We start from the raw sequence: 7811 nt of genomic DNA, 5'->3' as shown, positions 1-7811 counted from the left end.
AAGATCTGACTATTTTTGGGGAAATGCAGTAAGACAATGGTTACTAATTTTGAAAGAGGAATTAAAAATTAAAAAATTTTGGAACTTCCTGATTTAGGGACACACAATGCAAACAAGCAAGTAATACTAAACTACTACATCAAAACATGCACAGTCTGTTCTTTGATTCCCGTCGAACACAAAACAATTTACTAGAAGGTGAATAAATAGGCAGAAGAGAAAATAAACACAATTATCACAATAAGTACTGAGGATATATGCAACAGAGATTCTCAAGGGATATTTGTTCTACATCAAATTACTAAATACACAAGCAAAATTTAAAACATTTATTATTCAAAGCATTTATCATGTCATGCCCGCATAAATTGTGATATACAATCCCCACCCCCAAATGAAAACCAAACATTGTTCTCAATGTTATGAACACGGCAGTGAAAGCATAGATATTCATGCAGAGCAAAACATGATAGAATAAGGGTGTTAGAGGTTACCAGATGCTAGGACAGCGACAATTTTTGACAGATCAGGCGTGATGGGAGAGAGAGGAGTTAACCTCTCTGTCCACAGTGGCAGGAATGCCATCCTCTTTCGAGGGCGTACCAGCATTAGCATTAACATGAGCACTAGCAGGCGTTTCAGGCACTTTTCTTACCGGACTTTTTCCAGAAAAACCAGAAGGACTTTCCTTTCCATGCTCCTCAATATAAATAGTCTTGAGCATATCGATCTCGCCTTGTTGAGACGCCTATTTTTGCTCCAGGACGAATATCATCTCGCGGTTTGCCAGACTCTAGGCAAACAGGGCGTTGAATCGATCCATTATATCCTCGCTGGACAGCTTTGCACACTTCTTATAAAAGTCCAAGTCCTTTGGCTTCTCGACTTGTTCAGAGTCTGAGGATACTGACACTGTTGGCTCGCTTTTCCTTTTTCGGCTCTCATTCTGCCTAGATGTAACAAAGTCAGACATCCATACCCACTTCCCGTTCACCATTTTTCCGAATAGCATCTTCTGGAGGCTCTTGAGGTCAATCGGGTCTGGGTGATTCACAATCGTGAGACGAGAGTGGTCTTCTGGCTTAAAGACCCCGATTGATTCCGCGATTCTGGTGACGATGCTCCCACAGCAGATGAGTGACGAGTTTTTCTTGCAAAAAGCGCCGACGTATTCTCCGAACCAGAACCCCAAATTCATTCTCGGTCCAACTGCCATACTCCACAACGCGGTGAGATCTGCATGTGGCATGGTGGCTTGGTTTTCCCGGGCGAATATTGTGCCGGAGATCAACTTGTGCAAATACCGAACGACGTAATCATCGATATTGGAAGCCTTGGACGAACTACCGTCATAATGTTTCTATCCCGAAAGTGAGTCCTAGAAAGCCACGGGGTCGAAAACATCATGCGTTTTGGTGAATGCCTCTTTATAGCTCTCGGATTCTAGATCGTCATCATCTGCAACACCTAACATCTGATTGAATAGGTTGAGCGATGGCCGCTAGGAGTGACCCATGAGTCGAAAACTGAACTTTCCTTCTTCTTCAGGATCGGTGATCTCCACGTTGTGCTTAAAAGTGGCCAAGAACTCGAGTGTCAGTTCCCGATAGGCAGGTTCCTTCATTTCAAAGTGTCCTGCGTTCATTAGAGTGCGCACACGATCTTCGAGCTTCAGCCGCCTTAGGATTTCCCAACAAACTGTTCGGATGGGTCCGAACTCAAGTTTCGCTAACTCTTCATAGTAAGCCTGTACAGTTGTGTCTTTAAACTGGGCGAGTTTCTTGACCAGCTTTTCGTCCGGGACAAAAGCTACAGTGCTCGGATCAGCCATCTTTGCTTTCGCTTTTTCTTTCTTGGAGGATCCCTCAATTTTAACGTGTTTTCCTGAACCACGGTTTCTCATTTCGTTCTCTTTTTTAAGTAAGGTTTCCCAGTGGTACAGGGCACAGAGCATTAACTGCTTCTGTGAAAAGAAATATCAAAGAAAAGAAAGAAGTATGGTGAATGAAGGACCGTCATGAGATAGAGCTTCTTTAAGTAGGGGAAAAGATACGTCTTCTCGCCAATCTGTCATTATTAGGTCGAATCAGAGTATGCCACCTGGACAGATTGGCAGAAAGGCGCGTATATTCGAATTGGAACGAGGGGCGATGAACGGTCATAATTTGAATTTAGAATTTATTGCCCCCTAGCTGTTCAATCTTATCGAGGAAAAATAGGCGGTATATGCATGAATAATTCCGTTATGCAAAGATTAAATATAATTCTTTGAAAATTAATTTAATAACGTTGCATACAGCTAGAAGCAATAAGAACCTAATGGATCACACATAAGACTTGGAACCTAAAAGAGAGATAGATGTTAATTAATAGATAGAACCCCAATTGAGCCCACTAAGGCCCATGGACATAAGGGGTCGAAATTCATGTAGTGATATACATGAATAATTAATTTGATTTTGTTAATCCTAATTAGATTAGGAATATGAATTAAATTAATTAAGAGATAATTAAGTTAGCAGTTCTAATTAGATTAATATACTCCTATTATTATCCAATAAGGTTATTATTATTATCCTTAATATATTAGATATATAGTGAGATAATAATTAGGAATTCTATTCCGAATGGAATTCCTATTCAGTAACCTAATTCTATCTAACTAGGGATTATATACAAGAGATTATAAATACCCCTTCCCTTGAGATTTTCGAAATCCAAGAAAGCCATACCCTACTGTGATTTTCGAAAATCACCTAGTCCAAGAGAGAGAAAATTCGACATCCCTAGTTCGAGGACGAGATTTCTCTACGGCTTCGTTTGATCAATTGATTTCATCTATTTCTTTTATCCTTGATCTTGTGTTGATTAATTAGAGGCAATCTACTTTGGTTGCTATTCAACGGTTGATTCCAAATTAATCTTCCCGTGTTTGTTTGGGAACTCTAAGAAGAAAAACAAACAAAAGGGAGAAATTCGTTTTACTACTCCCACATCAGGTCAGTTCATGATTTCGCGGATTCTCGGAGATTGAACCGTCGGATCGTCGCGATATTTGGACAGGAGCTTCTAGACATATTCTTCCACGTTTCCACCGAAGGGATTGTCGTTCGGAGGTCTGGAAGGTCTGTTTCGGATAGGGGTAGATTGGTAGACAGTTTCTATCTCTTTTGAAGTTGTGGGCACTTCGTTTGCAACGGTAGATAGAACTTCTAAAAGGTATTTCTTCTTATCCTTCTTTATATGAAATAACGGTTAACGGATCTTATGGTTAAATGGAAATAGGTTAAAATTTTATATTTCCGCTGCTATACCTTAGCCTAATTTCCAACAGTGGTATCAGAGCCATCGTTAAATCCGTTATTTCATATATGAAAATTTAGAAGTTTTCAATAGGATTGAATAAATATTTATAGTTAGGATTAATTAACAAATTGTTTTGATTAATTAATTCTAAAGATAAATAAGTTTTAATTAATTGCTAATTAAAATAGATTGTGCGTATGTTCCTAATTATTTTGGTTGATAATCATTATAACAAAATCTATTAGTTTTATAGTTAGATTTATAAAATCAGTTTTATTAATTCTAAAGATAAAACGGAAATCTATAGTAGTTTTTCCTATTTTCTGAAAATCGTTTTAAAACCGTTTTAGAACTGATATATATATATTTAAATCGTTTTTACATATTTTAAATACATATGTTTCAGAAATTGATAGTTTTCTGTTTTGATTATCGAATGAAAAATTCGTTTAAAAGTTTGTTTTACCAATTTGTAAACCAAAATGTTAAATGAATTAAAATCAAAATAATTAGGACGTGCATAATTAAAGTTTTGTATAGTTATATTAATCTAAAGATTAATACAAAAGATACGAAACTATTAGAAGTAAAATTGGATGGAAGTTAATTTGATAAGTTAATGTGATTAACATAAATATTACATAAGATAGTTATGTAATTAACCAATTAAATTTATTTAATTGAGTCTATGCATGTTTGGAGTTATGGGCATATTTGGACCCTCTTTAGTCTTTTGGTATTTTTAAAATAGGGCTTGCGAGTCCTGCCTTTCTACTATCTATTGTAATTTCTCCTCTCATCTGATTCTCTTCAATTCAATTGAAGTTTTCTTTAGTAGTATAGAAATTAATATGTAATTTCAAGGCGCCATGGAGAAGACGGAGGACCTAAAGAAAAATATGTAATAGTTAGTATTTCCTTAGGTTTGCCCTTTTATTCCGTCTCTAGCTCGACGAAATAATTTAGATGATATGTCCATAACGCCAATGTATGTGAATGTATGTGTCTGATGTATGCTAAAGCAAATCAAGACTAAGTTAGATTATGAGACCTAAAACAAAATCCCTCATTAAAAAGTTAAGTAAATAAACAAGTTATTAAAATCGGTTGCCCCTCCCTAATATTATAATTCAGCCGGCAGTGCTGAGGGCCTTTGGGTTGTTGAGTAAACTCAAGCTCGGGGTCCTTTTGGTAACACCTGAATTATCGAAAATCATTTTTCATGAATATGGGGTAATACTTAAATTAGATTATGATAATTGGATGAGTAAACTCATGTTGTCATAAACTAATGGGCAAGACGGTTGGGATTAATATGAATAGCATATTAGTTACTAATGTGGTTAGTAACCCAATAACCTAGGAATCACATTAAAGATGTGATTGATTACATGAATCTACCTAATGAATGAGACTAGCTTGTTGAGTAAACTCAAGGCGAAATCTCAGGAGTTAGGATCCTAGCTCACTAAAGGATTTGTGAAATTCTTCGAATTAATATGGAGGGCTATTAATTTGGCAAAATAGTGGGAGCAATCTAAAATAAACAAAAGGCCTATAATTTTAGATTGATATACTTTAAGCAAATGAATGACATACGTTTACTCTTTCTCACTCTCAGGTTTAATTAAACCCACTCTTATAATCATGACTAAAACCAATCTGCAAAACATTCTTACCGATAACAAATTGAATGGTTCAAACTTCACCGACTGGTTTCGTAACCTCAAAATTGTTTTGAAGTTCGATAAAATAGGGTATGTACTTGATACATCGATACCCCCTCTCCCTACTGATGATGCTCCTATTGAGGAAATTGATGCTTACCAGAAGCATAAGGCTGATGATGATCATGCTGGATGCATCGTACTTGCATCGATGACACCGAAATTGCAAAGGCAACATGAGGAAATGGATGCCTATTCCATCATCATGCACCTAAAGGAATTTTTTGGGAAACAAACCAGGTGCGAACGCTACAAGATATCCAAGTTGCTATATCATAGTAGGATGCAAGAGGGCACATCTGTCATGACACATTATGTCAAGATGATTGGCTACATTACCAAACTTTCTAGTATTGGATTTGCGATGGATAACGAATTAAGTATAGACTTAATTCTTCAATCCCTCCCAGAAAGTTATTCACAGTTCATTATGAACTATCAGATGAATGACTTGCAAACCTCTCTTGAAGAGCTTGCAAATATGCTCAAGTCAGTTGAGCCCAATATGAAGAAAGACAAAGCCATACCGGCTCTTGTCATTGAGGGATCAAAGAAAAGGAAAGGGAGCTATCCCAATCCTAATTATCCCAAAAAAGGTAAGAAAGCCGTGCCCTACAAAGCTAAGGGAAAGGAAGTGAAGAAGCCTAAAGGAGAGTGCCACTTCTGTGGTAAAGACGGGCATTGGAAAAGAAACTGTTGGTGTACCTAGCCTTCCTAAAAAGGGGAAGAAGCTGGGACTTCAACATCTGGTATGTTTTATATTGAAATTTCATAGTCTGAATCTTTTGGTACTTGATACCGGATGCCGCCTGAGGATATTCCAGGAATATCTAGAAATATTATTTATATTAGCCGCCTTGTTGACGACGGCTTTTCATATTTCAATAAAAGACAAACGTTGCGATTTTTATAGAGATTCGATCTTCTATTTTTCAGGAATATCACAAAATGGGATTTATGTGACAAAATTTCTGTTTTCACAATTGATACCAAAAGACATAAGCTAGATAATTCAACTTACTTGTGGCATTGTCGTTTAGGTCATATAAACAAAAGATGCATATTTAAGCTACATCAAGATGGGCTTATAAATTCAATTGATCCCGAATCACTGGAAACATGCGAATCATGTTTAAAAGGTAAAATGACAAAGACACCATTTAGCAATAAAGGTGAGCGTGTATCAGACACTCTAGGACTCATTCATTCAGATGTATGCGGTCCTATGTCAGTCCAAGCAAGAGGAGGATTCAGATTCTTCATAAGCTTCATAGATGACCATACCCGATATGGTTACATCTACTTGATGAAGCACAAATCAGAAGCTTTTGAGAAATTCAAATGCTTCAAGAATGAAGTAGAAAATCAATTAGGAAAGAAAATAAAGACGCTTCGATCTGATCGAGGTGGCGAATATCTTTCAGATGATTTTCTGAATTATCTAACTGAATGTGGGATATGCTCACAATGGACACCTCCCTATACACCACAACACAATGGTGTGTCCGAGAGGAGAAACCGTACCCTATTAGATATGGTACGATCCATGATGAGCATGGCCTTACTTCCAAAGACGTTCTGGGGCTATGTCTTAGAAACTGCACTCTTCACCTTAAATCGAGTACCAACTAAATCCGCTAGTTCCACACCATATGAATTGTTCGTTGGTAGGAAACCCGTGTTTTCATTTATGAGAGTATGGGGTTGTTCAGCCTTTGTCAAACGCATTGCGTCCGACAAACTAGATTCGAAATCTGATAAATGTTTCTTCATTGGATACCCTAAGGAAACTATGGGATATTTCTATCATCCAGATGATCAGAAAGTAATCGTATCCAAGCACGCAACCTTCTTAGAGAAAGAGTTTCTCGAAGAAACACAAAAGGGAAGCATGATTGAACTTGATGAAGTTCAAGAAGAAGAAACACCGAATGAAACAACAGAGGCGGTTGAGGTACCCGAAGGAGTCCCATTAGATGAGACTCCAGTGCCACCTATTCGTAGATCACAAAGAGTTCGTGAACTCCCAGTTAGATATGGTTTTCTAGTGGGAGATGATAATGAGGTTCCCGTGTTAGACGACGAACCCAAAAACTACGAAGAGGCTCTTACTAGTCCAGATTCTAAAACATGGCTTGAGGCCATGGATTCTGAAATGGATTCCATGTATACTAACCAAGTGTGGACTTTGGTTGATCCACCCGAAGGGATAATACCCATTGGGTGCAGGTGGATCTTCAAAAAAGAAGACAGACATGGATGGAAAGGTTAGCACCTACAAAGCTAGGTTAGTAGCGAAAGGATATCGTCAGAAGCAAGGAATTGATTATGACGAAACTTTCTCTCCTGTGGCTATGTCCAAATCAATCAGAATCATGCTTGCAATTGCCGCTCACTACGATTATGAGATTTGGCAAATGGATGTGAAAACAGCTTTCCTAAACGGAAACCTGCTTGAGGATGTATATATGATGCAGCCTGAAGGTTTCATATCAAAGGATGCAAATAAAGTTTGCAAACTTCAGAGATCCATTTATGGACTCAAGCAAGCATCTAGAAGCTGGAATAAGCGTTTTGACGAAACCATAAAACAATTTGGTTTTGAACAAAATTGCGAAGAAGCTTGCATTTACAAGAAAGCAAGTGGGAGCTCTATAGCATTTCTCATACTATATGTGGACGATATATTATTAATGGGAAATGACGTTGCTCTCTTACAGTCAGTGAAAGTATGGTTATCTGGTAACTTCTCAATGAAAGACCTTGGTGAAGCAGCTT

The sequence above is a fragment of the Euphorbia lathyris genome, chromosome 1 (genome assembly GCF_963576675.1).
Source record: "Euphorbia lathyris chromosome 1, ddEupLath1.1, whole genome shotgun sequence".
NCBI classification, from domain to species: domain Eukaryota; kingdom Viridiplantae; phylum Streptophyta; class Magnoliopsida; order Malpighiales; family Euphorbiaceae; genus Euphorbia; species Euphorbia lathyris.
Note: the sequence above shows the minus strand (reverse complement) of the source record.